At 37.9% G+C, this 13,970-nt stretch overlaps 1 protein-coding gene across 2 annotated transcripts in view; it reads right to left on the bottom strand.

Annotated features, from left to right (window-relative positions):
• Positions 1 to 13,970, bottom strand: part of ST6GALNAC3 (ST6 N-acetylgalactosaminide alpha-2,6-sialyltransferase 3) — a 239,486-nt gene that overhangs the window by 80,616 nt on the left and 144,900 nt on the right. The window lies entirely within an intron of this gene.

The following is a 13,970-nucleotide window of genomic DNA, read 5'->3' as shown; positions in this document are numbered from 1 at the left end:
TGGAAATTTAACTACACACTGATGGTATTGAGGCCTCTGAATGAATAGTTCCCAAATCTGTGGTAGAAGTCAAACACGAGATGTAACTCTAGCAGTATGAAAATCCTGCAGTTGGAAAGAGATGTGGACAGAAGAATATATTATTCTCTCCAGACAACGGTTATGATCTGTGAAAAATGAGAGGCACATGGAATGGTGACACATAAACTAGGAACTTAATGCTGGGCAAACTGAAGACAGACTTTCCTGACCACAGATAGATACTATTTATCCAGTAATAATTGAAAACAGAAACAGTTGTCTAACAGAGTTATAGGGACCTACTGAATGATCCGTTTGTCAGAGTATAAAGAGTAAATGTCCTTTGGTTCTTTTGTACCAAAAGACTAAAAGGAAATGCCCTGTCCTTAAATTCAATTGTATGAAAAGCTTGGTTAGAGATCTAAATCAAAGGAAAACTAGATCTATTAAAAAAGCCCCAAACAAACAACCAATTCCCCTCTCTCCCACCCCCCCAAACCTACAGAAGACAGTCCAGTCCACAGGTCATCTACAATTCTTTGTATGGTCACAAACTTGATCTTTTGTTCAATGGACTTCAGTTTAGCATTTGTTAGGAATGATTCCTTCCATGTCCTTTGGATATTTAACCTGACAGGGTGCTAGGTGCTTTTCTGATCAGACTTGTGGTGATTTCCCTTCAAAGTCCCACCGCATACAGTGGATGAATAACCTGGCTACATTTGACCACTATAACCTTAGGACATAATGGCTGACAAAACATCAAATTTCTTTGATAACTGTACACAATGCAAGGATAAGAGATAAATATCTGAAGAGAGCCAAATTATAACAGCAGCCAGAAGATTTCATCTTTGGATGGCAAATATTGCACTGAGCTAAGGTGCGCTCTCAAAGACTTCTGAATAAATCTCACAATTGCAAAGGTTTGATTTCTCTACTGTGATTGGTTTGATTTCTCTATTTGAGTAGTTCATGAAAATGTTCTTTCCTCATTTCATCAGAAGTTAAAGATACCTGACTGCATGCAAAAGCATTGGCAATGTCTCCTTTACAGAGAACCATGTATTTTTTTTATAGCTGTTGTAGTTTAGAAAGCTGTCCTGCATAGCTCTCTGACAGCAGGGATGAAATCCCAGGAGATGCAGCTGAACACAACAATCTTTCTGTTTACTGCTTAGTTACAGAAATCCTCTCTAAGATACATTATGAGGACATGGCTGTGTGACCTAAGTGAACCCATAAGCATAACTCACCTCCTAACATGAAGTGAATTGTTAAAGTCCCAGTAGATTAATTTATGCCTTCCAGGGTGAACTTTCAAACTAACAAATGTTGACTATGAAACCACTAGATAGGAAAAGCCAATTTGTTCAAGAATCCAGTCCCATTTAAATTTGTCTCAACATTGGTGTTGGTTTGGGTTTGGGGGTTGGTTGTGTGGTTTTGGCTTTTTGTTTTGTTTGCTTGTTTGTTTGTTTTTCTCTCCCCACAATATTCCTTCTTCTTCATTAAAATGGAGCTCCTCTCTTAAATTTGGAACTGTTTGATTTTCTGACCCTAGTTAGAAATGCATTGCACATTTTCGATTCACAGAGTGTAACTGTTCTGCTTGAATAAACTGAGTACACTCACTCCTGCAATTGTGTCCCCTGGTTTTCTAACTCTTTTGTTGTGATTCATTTATCTTGTTCCAATTTATAAAGCACTTTCATAATATTGAATGCCTGCACTAGGTCAACATATAATCTGCTCTTCTTCAATAGAAGCAGAAGCTTAACCCCTCCTAGCCCTATCTCAAAATAAATAGTTTTTACAATGTAGAGAAATTGCACATGTCCTAATATTCTTATTTCCCAACAGAGATCCCAGAGAGATTTAGGAGGCTGACTGACACCCATGACAGACATTCCACTGATGCCAGAATCATCCACTGACTTCAGTATCCTTTTTGCATCATATCTTCCTCAACATATGAGAAAACACACATCAACATTCATTCACTGAACCCCCATATGGAGACAAGCTGGCAGCTTTTGGTGTTTGTAAGTGTTTATAAGTGTCACAGAGAAAAGGGGCAGTTTCAATAATCCACATACAACAGCTTTCTCATTTTCCTCACTTAACATGACATTCCTGTTTGTTAATACACCATACCTCAGAAATGGCTGTCCATCACGTTAAGATTTGAAAGCTGCTCAAATGTAGCTCTCCTGCCAGATGGCTCCCACAGGAGCTATTCAGGCACAGGGATTTGGGTTCCCAAGGGGCTGGAATTGGGAAGCACCTGCTTAGTTGTGGCTGTTGCTTCTGCTACTGAACTAAGACACAGCTGACAGCTCCTTATGACTCTTGAGGAGTAGGAGTGATGTGCTGGTGTCTCACCTCACTCCATACTCTTGGGTCCCACATCCCATATGCAGATTTTTGGTTGTAAGGTTGCCCATGATAGCCCAAATCTGCATGAGGAACTGCTGCTTTTCCATTTAACTTGCTGCACTGTTTGTATTAAGGATAAACAGAAGCAGAGAGACAATTCTTAAACACAGAAACTGTAATAATACAGGGAGATGAAAGCTAGAACATTAGAGAAAATGCGCCTTCTTGGTGATCTGTTTTGTAATTAACAGTAACTGTTTACAGATGTCCACACCACAAACACCAGGATAACAATTGATGTGACACTAACACATCATGAGCCTTATCAAAGAAACCAAAACCACATCTGCCACACAGTCCAGGCTGCCCTCCCATCTGTAGAGGTGGTCCAGCAGCAATGGGATTGATACAGATTGGCAAGACCATACAGAAAAACCTGTGCTGTTACAAATTTATGACCTCTGGACCGAGATGGAGAGGAAAAAGGGAGAGGGGAGTTAGTGAGCAGCTGTGTGGTTCTGAGTTACTGGCTGGACTTAAACCATGACACCTTCACAAGGTCTTAATTCACTTGCATTGTAGATATATGAGCTAAAGAAAAAAATGTAAAGAACCATTCACCTCTTCTTCCTTTTTCATGTATTTAGACATGCATTTCACCTGTACACACCACCAGGGCTAAGCTGTTATTGCTTCTAGAAAATTATTCATTTTGTCGCTGACCAGAAGGGTGTAGAAGTCCTCAGCAGAGCAGCTGGGCATGATTCTGACAAATTGTCCCATCTTTTTCCTCAATGATACATTGTAACAGTTGAGGAGCACTTATATTTTAATCAGTAAAGAAAATGAAATGTCTGACCTTTCCATTTCCTGTGCAAGCTTACAGACAATAGAAAAGATAATTAAAATTGTGAATTAGAACTTGCAAAACAGTGCTGTCTCTCTAGCAAAGAGAAATAGCTGTGTAATAAAGGTCACTTATCAAACAGTTCTAGTTATTAAATCTTTGCATTTAGCACTGAAGTGGCTTCACAGAATCAAAGGTCAAATCATTAAATAACAAAACCAGCCAGAATTAGAAAAGGTCACAAGCAAATCTAACTAGAAATAGGTCACAAAACATGATTCTCTCCAACAGAGGATTTATATATTTGGAAAACTGGTTACTTTATAGCTTGAAACAACTCCTCCACCACGTCAAATGTCTCCCCCAAAGACTGAAATTCCAGTTACAGCACCGTGCACATGAGCGGGTTTCCCAGTGGCTCAGGTTTCTCAGAGAACAGACTGCCAAGTTTCCCAGCCAGAGACCTGTGGGTCTGCTGAAGTCCCAGGGGGAGATGATCCTACGCCATGTCTATTAACCTCTTGGCTAGGACTTCAGCATAAGTGTCCTGGGTTCAGTGGCTTAAACCACAAGTCAGTGGAGTCCAACAAAACCATGTCTTGACATACCAGTCACTTACTAAGCTCCTGTCTTAGTACAGACTGTCAGATTCACTCTTCAGTTGGACCAAACCTGGCTCAGGACCTAAGCAGATGTAATTTACACTGATGAAAAGCTGAATTTCTCTTGTGACTTCTTAGCGCTATAGGCTGGTGGTGCTCTGGAGAGCTCAGTCCAACCACTAACACTGTTTCGCTCTGTGAATCCCACAACTAATCATACAGATAGTTAGGAAATTCAGATTAAACTTTCCCAATTGTTACTTTGTGATTGTAATTTTGTAAATTGGACGCAATGCCCATTCGCTACATAATGAGGCAATTATTAGCAGCTTGCCACATATTAATTTCCCCCTTTAATGTTGAAACAAACGAGATCTTTTCTTATAATCATCTTATTTGAGTGAATTCTAACAAAGCTGATTGAACAAAGCTCCAGAGAGACTTTCTTTATTTCAGTGCCATTTATCCTTCCACTCTTCTTGGACGTCTTTAGAGTTTTAGAGGATACAACATTTATAATGATGCCAATGGGGAATAGATTGTGCCTTTATTCTTCTTGATGTTCTTTTGAGGTCTTTGAAATGAAAGGTACAAGAGAGGCATTAACCGTCTGGCATTGTTTTTTATTGCTTTTCTCTACTTTACAAGCATAAAATGTATTTTAATTTTTTCTGTGTTTCAGTGATGATCAACCAAGCTGGATTTATCTACACTTCCACACTTTCTTCAGACCTCTAACTGGGAGGAACGAATTGCCAGGCTTATCTAAGACAAAATTCAGCGCATTTAAAGAAAAGAAATGTAGTACTTGTGTGTTCACCCAGCAAGAGCTATCATTTTAATAGAGCACTCAGAAGCACTGTATATAAATCACATTGTATAACTAACATCAAGTGATAAAAGCAAAAATGGTAAAACCCACAGGTCTGATTACCCTGAATTTGTGGTGGCTCTACCTTCCCTCCTGTGGTAGTGTTGTGTTTTTCTAGTCCTCAGCAGTTGATTTGGGTCCTAGCCCTTGGCATCACATCCCAACAAACATCTCTGTCTTCATAAAAATTAATGTTAAAATTTCATAGAGATTGTAGCATTTCAACATTATTTTTAAATAAGCCCTATGTCAACATGCATCCCATTTCCAAATAAATAGAATATGATCTGCCTCTTCATAAGACTGTTCTTGAGACTTAAGTGCCTGGGATATTTTATTTAGATGACTGTCACTGATATATATATATAAGTACTCGCAGAAAGGTTTTATTTAAATTGAATGAACTGGAAGGGAATGCATAGGAGCCATGTAATGGGACTACTCTTGCAGTAAGAGACTGAATAAATAACCATCACTGCAATTCTTTCTATATAAATTGACCCAGTTGTTACAGAACTGCTATTCTTGATTTGCAGTTCACGTTACAGCTTCCTAGAAGGGCTGTATCAGCCTTTTGCTTTAATAAGTATGTTGTGGATTCCTGATGTCCCTGGTAAAGAGGCAGAAAAGGGAAGGAAGCATGGACTTTGGTTAGAGGTTGCAACTTGCATGCCAGACTCTCCAGCACCATCTAAACTTTAATTTGGTAAGTGTATTTTTGAAAGATATCAGCTTGCTTTCTCATGGAAAGGAAAAAAACCCTACAAACTCAACCCTTCTAAGCATGAACCACAGTGCAAAGTGATGCGGTGTCATCTTTCTCACTTTCAAGACAGCTCCAGTAACTCCATGCCAGCTCGTAACTCATTCAAGATATAGCAGAGCAAATGCTCACCAACATGTTGTTGATTTTGCTGCTGCTATTGGGAACAATATGGACAACTTTGAAACAAGGCAAGAATCAAGTACATCTCATGATGCTGAGAGCTGAAAAATAAATGCCTCAAATATATGTGAGAAAACTCTTGAGTAGCAAGAGTCAAGTGTCTGACTTACAAAGAAGAAAACTAGGCCTTTTTTATGTATTTTCCTCTATTCTAATATGAAGCAGAAATTGGAAAGTCAAAAATAGTACCCCCTTCAATAATCCTATAGAACAAAATTTGTGTAAAACCAGGCCCAGCTTGATCAAAATATTTTAACTTCCTATTTATCAAAAATCATATTTAAATAGTTTTCTAAAATGGAATTAAAATGCTCCTTCATTTGAACATTTTTCTGTATTATGAAAAGGATAAAGCACGACAGTTCACATTAACAGTCCCTTCCATTTTTAATTTTTTTTTTTTCCTGATTTCCAGCTGAAACTTCATTAAAAGTGACACCTTTTAAATAAGTCTACACTGGTATTCTCTTCTGGAATCATAAACTATTGAAAGATTCCTGATAGCTCTATTGGTAAAACAGATGTAAAAATAGAAAGGTGCTGAAGAGTAAATAAATAACAGGAGACATTTTTCTGTCTCTGGGTGAAGTGTTTAATGAAGGAAGGAAGTTGCCAGATTCAGTGTTTCAAGTACAAGAGAAAGACCCAGCAGACCAGCACTGAAGGACTGATGGCCAACAGCCCTGTGGGACTTTGAGCACTGGAAGAGAGGCAGGTGAAGATAGTTTTGGCCTAAGGCATTGCCTGAAGGATGCTCTCAGTCAGTAGAAGCTGCATTTTAGTTTGCATCTTAGGTGGATGGTAAATTCTCCTCTCCCCAGGTAAGATGGCAGAAAGGACGTGCTCTTATTAACATGAATGAATGTGTCACAAAAAGGGAAGGAAGCAAAAGGAAGCAGGATACCAAAAGAGAGGATAGAAAAATATCAGAGAAGAAATGAAACAGGTTATGACAAGATAGAATATAGTTTAGTCTTTAGAAGAGAGACATGTAAGAGGAAACAGGATTTGAGAAAAAGTAAAATACTGATATATAGCCAGTAAGATAAACCGTGATGCTGGGGAATGAAATTTAGCAAAGAGAAGAACCAAAACACCTAAAGGTGTTTGTTAATATTTTTGTTGTGAAGAAGGCTTTATCAGATATGTCAATCAAATAACTCAGCATTAGGCAGAGAGAATAGCTTTTGCCCTATAAACCGAACTGCCCAAGCAGAAAACAGATGGAAACAGATACATTCACTCCAGCATACAGTACTACAGCTTGTAGGTAACCAGAAATCCTGACATCTGTAAACATACAGATGTCTACAATTCCAGGCCGATACAATCAACACTTCTCAAGTAGGGTGGAGAGGAGGGATAAAACCACAGTCTTCTTTGGTACATAGAATATCAGGATAAAAGTACAAATATGCCCAATAACATATGTGGAAATGTTCATGTCAAATACACTTGAGGATTGAATGCCTAATTGTTATGGGAGGGAGGCAAACTCAACCATGCACACCCTATGCAGGAAGTTCATAAGGCAGGCACTAAATAACATTCAGTCTGAAAAACAGCCTACGAAAAAATTAATTTCACAGTTGTTCAAAATAGAAAACCAAACACACTCTATTAGTTCTAGAGCACTAACTTCATCCCAGTGCTTTAGCTGATGACCATAAATAACCAAAATGTCTGCGACATTCCATCTATCGCTCATTCGCAAATACACAGGCTTTGAAATATTATGGCTTTGTAATAGTTCAAAAGCCGGGAATTCTTCCAACCAAATGCTGCTTGCTGAATCCAACAAGTCATTTATCTTCAAATCCACCACGTTGCTCACTTGCCCTTGTTAGCACGTGATGACTCTTGAATTTTGTGCATAAAAGTTCCTGGAGAAACACAATTTAAACCAGATTCTGTCCATCAAACTTCACAAACAACTCCAAAGAGAAGACAATTAGCTGATCTTAACTATGACATGCCTTCTGTCACTCTACTGAGAGACTGTATTTGCAACAGTACATTTACTACCAGCACTTGATCCAGCAAGTTATTGGTATCATAATATTTAGTGTTACTTTATCTTCTTCAATTCTCTGTTTTATTGCATTTTTTTCTCCTTTTTTTTTTTCCTATATAGCAATAAGGAAGATAAAATTTTTCTATACAGGCATATTTGCTCAGCAAACAATACAAAGCACAAGGAGGTAAAATGTCACTTACAATTCAAGGAGACATAAAAGGTGGGAATGTGCTGTTAGCACATGGACTGAATAGTGAATGAATCACAGTACGAAAGGACAAAAACAATTTCTCACATCCAGTACCGTGGATGGCAGTAGAGCACATATAAAACATAATCCTTCCTTACAGAGTGGACTTTAGAATGACATCCTTGAAAGCAACCAAGGCCGAAAGGACTCTCTCAACAAAAGGTTTTTTTCATTGCAAATAATAGTAAGTATCTGTGCAATAACACCAAATGAGAATTCTTCACTATGAAGTTGTCTGCTATAAGACTATGTCTAAGGAATTCTTTGTCACGTATACAAAATGTTGATTACTCTGTAACTACTGATTTTAATTTGTATTTATTATAAATACCCACAGATGGCAGTAAAGTATATAATGTATACAGCAGATTTGTTCCAAGTTTGTTTTCTCTAATAGCCTCCTATTATCAGCACTCACCATTAATCATGGACCATTATCTAGGAACTTATTTGGCTGAATCACAGAGCAGGAATGCTCGTTAGGCCTTTAATCTAGATACATTTGAAAAATTTACACTCACAAATACATTATGGGACTTCTAATATGACATTCACATCTTATTTCAGGTCAATTTATTAGGGATCTGATATAGGAACACTGTATCAAGGTAAGCAACAAAAAAAGTCAGAAAAAAATACCTTGTAGTTACTTTTTTTTCACCCATGAAAATCCACATAACAGGCTGAAAAACATAACCCCTAATTTATTTCTGTTCCATGCTGTCTAGACCTATTATTTAATTTTGTCTCTCTTGGTGGTCTATCTCTCAAATTATTTGTATGCATGGAAGGAAAGTGATAAGCTAAAATGCTAATTATCCATTTTTCTGAAATTAAAAAAAATAATATCCATGCCAGGCATAACAATAAGGTTTATTACAACAGCATTAAAACCAGTAACATTTTTCATTTGACAAAATAAGCCTTAAGAAGCTTTCTGAGTCCAGTATTTTTAATTGCAGGATGTCTTATCTAAAAGAGAATACATGCTTGCTTTTGGCCACATTTATTTCTTTTCCCTTTACTGGTATTTTGGGAATATTTGCTGTACTACTTTATGACTGTCAACTTTAAAAAAGCTTAAAATCTTCTGTAAAAATGTCATTTGAGGTTAAAATTTTGCTTTAAGGTCCTAGTCTAAAAAATTATTTGTTTTAAATATCTTTTATTTTTAGGTATTTAAATAATTTCAGTTGCAGACAAACGCAAGGTTAAATCAACAGTTTTCAGATACCTGAATTTTAAAAAAACAATGGTACTGGGTGCTAGGACAGAAATTTAAACTGGATTGGAAAGTTCTGCTTAAATAATTAGGAAGACTTATTTGAAGGTCTTTTAAGTTGCTAATGGAAGCTCTTGAAGCATAGTTGCATGTTTAAAAACTGATGTTAAAAGGTCTATTTCAAATGAAAAAGTCATCGTACATATACTCTCTTCTGATTGCTTTTACATCACTGCCTCAGTGTGTATGTCTGCTAACCAATTTTCAATCAGTGCAGGTTTCGTTGCAAATGCTAGTTTGTGTCATGGACTAACACTATGTCTAATAACTTTACAAGCACTCTCAAGTGGGATTTACGGGGTTAAATGATTTGTAAATAATTTAAAGATCATTCTGTATCAGTTCTCCTTCTTCATGGAGATTTGCAATGTAGTTTCTGCTACTACCACATCCCACACCAGCCCAATTTCCCCCTAACTAAAGCCTTTGCTAAAGAAAAGCCCCTGAGCACAGTGGCCTCTGCCAAATCTCACTGAAGTCAACAGGGCCTGGTGCAGGACCATGCATCATCACTACAGAGCTCAGAACAAGATCAAGGCCTGAGGAGGTGCAGAATAACACACGCACACAAATGAGGCAGTACATGATGAGGTGAAGCATGCTAGAAGCAACTGCAAAACAAAATCATATTAAAATTTGAAAATAATAAATCCTATTAATCCTTTCTCCATGATAACAGTCTGGCCTGACAACAATACAGTTGCAAGATATAAATAACACTACCTCCAAAATGGGTAGTTTATAATCATATAGCTCTTCTACCTATAATTTAAATTTTTAAGAGAGAAATTAAGTTTTAGTCTTTCACATATCTTAAGAAGAAAAATACCACTTTAATGTACCTATATGCTGACTTTCTAGGAAAATCATTCATAGCTTCCATTACAATCAAAAGCAAAACTCCCACTGACACCATTGGAGCCATAACTTCACCTAATGTCTGAATTTTGGAAAGAGAAATTTCGATTTTCAGTTCACAGATGGAAAAGGTTTTTCTCTGTAGGCAGACTCAGCTGAGGGAGAAGAGAAAGAGCAATGAAACATCTCGTGACATGTCCAGCTTGCAGTGACAAGCTGCAGGGCTGGGCCCAACAAGACATTCTGCTCTGAAGAATGAATTTAGGCATGAGACCATAAAATGAAGTAGCTCAGAAAAAAATATTCTGTGTGATTACAAGACCATGGTACTGCTCCTTTGCCTGGACAGCAGCAGAGGCCTCGCAGCTATGATCCTGCTTCAACCTGTGAAAAGGATGCAGGGTACTTTCCTGAGCTAAGCTGTCTACTCAGAAAGCCAGATGACCGTCTTCCCTTTTGGTAAGTGAGCATGTACACTGTTGTTCTGGCTTACCTGGTGACTACTGACATTATCCCTCCCCACCCCCAAGTCTACTTCTGGGATGGAAACCTTGGAGGTCATGTTAGCTTCCTGCTCTTGCTGGCATGAAATGAGTTAAGCCAGATTTGACATTTCAACCCTGCTTGTGAGTGCACAGGTTTTTTTTTTTTTTTTTGGGGGGGGGGGGGGGAAGGGAAGAGGGCTTGTGAGGTTTTTTTAACCTATTGACTTAATGAAGCTTGTGATTCCTTACATTTCTAAGGACTGCAGTGACAGCAGGATCTTTATTATTTGACAACTTGAAAAGCAATCTTAAAAGTCAACACCAAAGCTTATCAGCTGCTCTGTAAGTCCAACTGATACAGCAATATCCACCACAGTTCTGACAAAATAGCTTCTTGGGGACAGCAATAAGGAGGCAAACTTGGTTCCCTCTGATAGCATCTGCCTGCTGACCACTTTGGTTTGCTGGACCTATGAATATGACAAAATACATGTCAGCTGATGTCCTAACAGCAGAAGAGATAATGGAAGATTGACAACTGCTTTCTACAGCAAACAGATTGTGCCTGGTTTCTCTAGAATACAGTTAATTTTCGTCTTAGTGGCTGATACAGTGCTGTTCCTCCTCCTTCCAGAGCAATGCTGCTCCATGCTCCATGATCTGTTGCATCTGTATCTGTCAAGAGCTCACAGTCACACATAGGGAACTGTAGAGGCTAAATTCCACCTCCATGCTAAAAAGAAGGTTTGAAGCACTATAGTATGCAGCTAAGTAAAAACCAAACCCAAACATATATATACTGAAGTCATCAACTAATTCTAAAATAATCATCCAAAAGCAATGTCCACCCAGGCTGCAGCTGATGTTGAGTCAAAAGCCCAGAGAACAGCAATGAACCTTGGCTTGCATTGAAATAGCATTTCTTCACTTCCATGAACAGTATATATTGTAAAACTTTCCTGTAGTCATGTCAGTTCTATGTTCTCTTGTCTGTTTAGTGACTTAAATGCATATATATATGTATTAGCAAAACTAAAAGCAGCAAGATATATACATATGAAGAGTTTAGATGATGTATTAATTTCATTATAAGAAAATATTTACAAAGCAAATGTGAAAGCTTTGGCATCTCCTCTCTCTGACTCATACTCCTGCAGAATTATAGATGCGGTATGAAGAAAGATGAGTGTGTGTGTGTGCGTGTGTGTGTGCGTGTGTGTGTGTGTTCAGCTGCCCCATCATACAGAAGATTCTGCCTAGAAGAGTCTCCATCCCTAGAGATTTGCAAAGGTTAGCATGGCACAGACCTGCCTTAACCTTGATGTTACTCCTATTTATAGACGATGTTGGACAAACTAAATTCCAGAAGTTCTTTCCAACCTTTGTTTTTGGGTTGGGTTTTTTTTCTCAATAATTCTATAATTCTACCACTTTTGAACCAATTTTGAAGAAAAAGACAACACATTTTTAATAGTGAGGACTATTCGTCACTATGGGAAAACAAAACAAAAAACCACCAACAAAAAACACCCAACAACCAAACCCCCCAAAACCCCAAACAAAAACCAGCAAAAGATTGAAAAGTTGCATGATTAATGAAAAGATATTCTTTTACTTGTCTGTTCTTCTTTATACTGTCTGTCACACACAAAATCACATATAAAACACAGCAGGAGAAAGAAATATTCCTAAAATGAAAATGGGATGCTAATATTTGATCTGCATGTCATATCACAATCTTGCACAGAACCTACACCTCATAAATCTTATTCCTGAAAAAACACTGTTAGGCATAGTTACAAGACTGGAATCCCAATTGACCTAAGATCATAACCACAAGTGCACTCCAGCCAGCACAGGTTACAGGCAGGCAACACTGCAATTTCCTTCCTGGCATATGTGAACTAGGTCCAGGGCTGTTAACCTGGCTGTTTCAAATACTTTAGGTTCATTATCTCATAGGATATTTGTAGAGACTGTAAATTTTAGTTTGGTCCTCCTCATAGCTTTTCTTTGTAAGGCCTGTTAATGAATAAGCAATGAATACAAGGTGATCTATACCATGTCATGCCTGGAGACCAATCTGTGAGTTCTTGTTACTGCTCTACTATCTCTACCAACAGTAATGCCTCCATCAGTACTGGAACATGGCTGAGAGGCAGAAGCAGTAGCTCTGACAGACTCTGGGGTTATGAGATGAGTAAAAAGAGAGAAAAAAAAAAAACCTGATCCAGAATGAATAAATATTTTCCAAAATAGAGGTCAAGACTGCTGTCATGCGCTAGGGACCACTAAGCGGTAAGCTGTAGCTTCACAGGCTGGGACAGAGCGGAGGAGGAGAAAAGATATCTTGCAAGAAATCGAATGCACATTGCATCTTAGAAAAATGAGGAAAACTCCCAGATAATCAGACCTGCAAAGCTCCAACTATAATACAGCAGAATTATAGGGGCTACAAAATGTAGGAAGATGAAAATAAATCCTAAAAAAGTGTATCACAAGTGTATACTGCACTTATCCCCTCCCCTTGGAACTGTAGCAGCAAAGCCATTGCTAGTTCTGTCACAAGATCCTTGCTAAAATCCTGCAGACTCTGTTTTTCAAAAGAGCAATAATTAAAAAATAAAGTCCTGTGGTGCTTTTCCTCTATCAGCCCTGTTTATGAATTCATAGCACAGCATGAAGGTTATTAAAATCCCATATGTGAGAACCACACACAGCACAAGCAGATATGAATTGGCATTCCACAGAGATAATGCTATCTAATGGGCAAAACAAGTAGCATGGTTTCATTCTTATTCAGAGTACATTTGGAAAGGGCAAAGCATATGGTTGCTGCTCATGGATACCTGACCAGACACAAACCATTTCTTATTCTTACCTGCTGATGAATACGTAAACGTAAAGAGCATGGCTGCTATCTTGCTGGGCCTTGATATTCCCATAACACCCTTTTACCCACAAATTTCACTTGGGGTGGATTAGATGCTATTTGGGCAACCCAGATGCAGTAAATAATAAACACATTGCTGTTTACTTCCACATACAAGCATTTCAAATCAAAATGTAATTAACTGTGGAGATAACCAATACACCTCATGAATTAATTCCAGAGTCCTGACTATCCAATAATTTAATTATTTTCCAAAGTTATTAATTTATTTCCCATTTATTGCTGAAACAATGAAAACAGTTGATGCTGTGCTCTATTTTGCTGCCAAAAACGTTTTGATCCCAAGTAGCAGAGAGCCATTTTGAACACTATCAGCAGCTGGAAAAATTTTAAGGGAAAAAAAAAAAAGAAAAAAATCAAAGCAACTCTTTTGGAAAAAAGGTTTATGAGAGAAGCCCAAACTAACAAACCGTAGACATGCATGTAAAGATTCCCCAGTTTTCAAATACTCTGAAACTT

Source organism: Lathamus discolor, chromosome 3 (assembly GCF_037157495.1).
Source record: "Lathamus discolor isolate bLatDis1 chromosome 3, bLatDis1.hap1, whole genome shotgun sequence".
NCBI lineage: Eukaryota > Metazoa > Chordata > Aves > Psittaciformes > Psittacidae > Lathamus > Lathamus discolor.
The sequence above is the reverse complement of the archived record's forward strand: the minus strand, read 5'-3'. Positions and strand labels throughout refer to the sequence as shown.